Below are 4,283 nucleotides of genomic sequence, written 5' to 3'. Positions count from 1 at the left end.
TGTCTTTGAAAACCAAAAAGAAAAAAAAGAAAAGCCCTGGGTTTTATAAGAAAGCAGGTTGAGCAAGCAAGCCATGAGGAGTCAGCCAGTAAGCACCCCCCCCCCATGGCCTATGCACCGGCTCCTGCCTCCAGTTCTGATCCTGCTTGAGTTCCTCTCCTAACTTCCTTCAGCGATAGACAACAATGTGGAATCGTAACCAAATAAACTTTCTCCTCCTGATCTTGCTTTAGGTCATGGTGTGTGGCCAGTCTTTTTCCAACTTTGTGAGTTCTTCTTTCTTCCACTCTTCTCCATCCATTTTCTTCCACCCTTTTATCCCCTAACATAGATAAGAGAGGAAAGGAAAGAGATCCCTGAATAAAGTCAGGAGTTGGGGACGGGGTAACGTTATTCTTAGACTACTGCCTGCTGATTAGGGGCATCGAGTTCCTTGGGGCAAGTTTGAGCTTCATGTCAGGATATCTAATGTCGTCTTGTTGTTTCTTCTTTGCACATGACTACTTAATAAACCATGACTAACAACAACCCGCCTCTTGGGGCTCATTTATATACCCTCTCAAAAGTCCCCAGAATTCCAGACACTATGTGCAGCTGGCAAAGTCACACCCCCACCAGAGCAGGAGGCAATCATAACTGCTGTGGACAATTTGAAGCAGCCATATCCCACACCTGGGATTAAAGCAACAGATTCCTGTAATATTTGTGTATTTAAAAAAAAACCCAGCTGGGCGTGGTGGTGCACGCCTTTAATCCCAGCACTTGGGAGGCAGAGGCAGGTGGATTTCTGAGTTCGAGGCCTGCCTGGTCTACAAAGTGAGTTCTAGGACAGCCAGGAGCCAGGGCTACACAGAGAAAAAAAAAAACAACCCAAAATTCCCACTACAATGGTGTTCCATCATAGTAATACTAAGCCTAACTAAGGCATTGTTCAAGAGTCCAAGTCCACATTCTTCCCCTGGACTGGAAGCATACTCCTTTAGTTGTAAGCTGGACTGGAAGCATACTCCTTTAGTTGTAAGCTATAAACAACTACATACCTCCAAGACACAATGGTGAGACAGACACAAGATAAACATTCCCACATCAGACAGGAAGAATGCATTGTCCTGAGGACAGTCTGAAGTGCATCAGGGCACCTGCTAAATCCTCTGGTTATGGCATACATCAGGATGAGGGGTAGCCCTTGGTTACCCTCCCCACACAGAGTGGCTGGCTGCAGACCATGTGGGGCTATGGCTGGCATTGCACAGTGGCTCTGATGCTATCTAGGGGTTCAGGAACAGGTTAATTTTCTCTGACAAAGAACTAAAAGGCAGGGGTGGGGTTTGGAGAAATGGCTTAACTGTTAAAAACACTGCCGGCTTCTAGAGGACAATTCCCCTCACCTACATAGTGGCTCACAACCATTTATAACTCCAGTCCCAGGGCATCCCCCTGCACTCCCACACACATAGTACAGAAGCACACGGATAGACAAAACACTCATGCATATAATTTTAAAAGAATTAAAAAGCTGGAAAGATGTGGTACTGAAAATACTGAGTTTTAGGAGAGCCATCATATGATACCTGGGAAATCAGTATATTCTGCTGGAGTCTGTTGAGGCCTGCCACACTAGCATAGCAATAGCCATTTTGTTCCATGTCTACCGGTCACTGACACAGAAAAATAGTTTGACTCAGAACAGGATCGTGCCAACCACATACCCTGTTATGTTCTGAGGTTTCTTTTTCTAAGATTGATTGATATGTGAGTACACTGTAGCTGTTTTCAGACACACCAAAAGCATCAGATCCCACTGCTGGGAATTAAACTCAGGACCTCTAGAAGAGTTGTCAGTGCTCTTAGCTGCTGAGCCATCTCTCCCGCTGTTCTGAGGATTCTTAATCTTAAATTATACAACTCTAAGTTCCAGTTAGGACCCATCAGAATAAAGGCCAGTTAAAACTGTTCTGTTTAGCTAGCCAAAATAGCTTGAGTCACAGCTGACCACTGGGCAGCACTTCCTGCACCTGCACATAGGCTCATTGTGGTTTTTCCCTTTATAAGACAGCCCCGAGCCAGGCCGTGGTGGTGCACGCCTTTAATCCCAGCACTTGGGAGGCAGAGGCAGGCGAATTTCTGAGTTCGGGGCCAGCCTGGTCTACAAAGTGAGTTCTAGGACAGCCAGGGCTACACAGAGAAACCCTGTCTTGAAAATTCCCCCCCCCCAAAAAAAAAGACAGCTGAGAAGTGTTCAAGGTCCAGTCTCAAGTCCCAACTCTAGGCTATGACCATGATTGATCAATTTTGGGGTGTGCATTCAATAAACCAGCCCTGTTTAACTGAGAATGGAGTCTGAGTGGTTTGTAAGGCTATTCCTGAACCCCAACAGAGTTCTTATTTTCACTAATAAAGGAAGTTAAGATGGGGCTGGAAAAATGACTCAGCGGTTAGGAGCACTGGCTGTTCTTCCAGAGGTCCTGAGTTCAATTCCCAGCAACCACATGGTGGCTCACAGCCATCTGTAAAGGGATCTGATGCCCACTTCTGGTGTGTCTGAAGAAAGTGACAGTGTACTCACATACATAAAATAAATAATTCTAAAAAAGTTAAGAAATGACACAAACAGAAGCTCAAAGACAATGACTCAGAAGCTCAAGGACAATTTATTAGAGTTTAGAAGGAAATTCCCAGGGCAAAGTGTAAATTTCACAGCTTCCTGGTAAATGAAAATGAAGACATGATGTAGCTCCAAGATAGGGTTGAGAAGGTTTTTACTGTAGCTACGAGGAAGAGCACGGCCAGAGACATCTGGAAGAGCCAGAGCAGGGGGAGAAAGAAGTAGGCCAGACATGACCAGGAGACTGGACCGGGCCATGAGAGGAGTGTAGTGAACATTTACATTTCTTTAAAAACACAGAAATGTTATGTGACTATGCTTTTGTTTTAACCTGAGGTGTGCGATATGGGGCTGCTTCAGATTGTCCCCAGCAGCTGTCTTTGACTTGTCTCTTCCTCTGGCAGGGGCGTGATTTTGCCAGCTGAAGATAGTTTATATTTGGAATGCTGGGAACTCTAGAGAGGGTATAAAAAAATGCCAGAGCCCTGAGAGAGGCCATGGCAGTGGCTGCCCCAAGGACCTTGAAGTCCCTAATCATCTCCTACCTAGTGGTGGGGGTTTGGAAGGGTAGAGAAGGGTGGTAGGAAAACAAACCTAAGAAAATTGCCAAAAGTACAGTTATAGCCAGGCATGGTGGCGCTCGCCTTTAATCCCAGCACTCGGGAGGCAGAGGCAGGCGGATTTCTGAATTCGAAGCTAGCCTGGTCTACAGAGTGAGTTCCAGGACAGCCAGAGCTACACAGAGAAACCCTGTCTCAAACAAAAACAAAAACAAACAAACAAAACAAACCCAAAATACAGTTATATAGGAGGGAGAGGGGAAGAGGAGAGAGAAGGGGACAAGATAGAAGATCAGAAAACCAAGAGAGAGCTTGGCAGGATGGAAGGTCTTTATAGGAAAGAGACACTGGGGGAAGGGAAGGGAAGCCCCTCCCCTGGAGAGGTTTAGGGTATGGGGCTGGGGCGAGATGAGCAGAGGGAGCCAGGATGCCAGCCAGGGAGTCTGTACCAGGTACTTGACATGCTGAGACAGCCTGTGGCTAGCATGCACTCTGTATGCTAACAGGCACCACAACCATTTGTCCTGAGTGTCTTTGGGACCTGAGACCTGGAAAGGACATTGGCAAAGAGTCATGCTGCTTGTGATAAGTCATGCTGGAGGCCAGCCACCCGCAGCAAGCAGCCACATGATGGGAAGTGTCCAAATCTTTTCACATTCTTATTGCCTTTCAGTCTAAGAGAAGCCAATAAAAAACAAAGAACCTGAGTGCTCTGCTCTTCACAACCACCTCTGCAGTCTTAGCCATCCCGTTCAGCCTTCCATAGACCGCAGGGCACAATCTCAACATACCCTTGTTCCTTATAGTGGTGGGACAAGACCGGATCCATTCCGCCCTCCTAGAGAATATTCCCTCCCTCCCTCCTTCCCTCCCTACCCTCCCTCTCTTCCCTCCTTCCCTTCCCTCCTTTCCTCTGTGTAAGATTTTTTTTTTTTTAAGATTTATTTAATTAAAGTAAGCACACTGTAGCTGTCTTCAGATGCACCAGAAGAGGGCATCATCTCATTACAGACAGTTGTGAGCCACAATGTGGTTGCTGGGATTTGAACTCAGGACCTCTGGAAGAGCAGTTGGTGCTCTTAACCCCTGAGCCATTTCTCCGGCCCCCTGTGTAAGAT

This window comes from Mus pahari, chromosome 14, assembly GCF_900095145.1.
Source record: "Mus pahari chromosome 14, PAHARI_EIJ_v1.1, whole genome shotgun sequence".
NCBI classification, from domain to species: domain Eukaryota; kingdom Metazoa; phylum Chordata; class Mammalia; order Rodentia; family Muridae; genus Mus; species Mus pahari.
The sequence above is the reverse complement of the archived record's forward strand: the minus strand, read 5'-3'. Positions refer to the sequence as shown.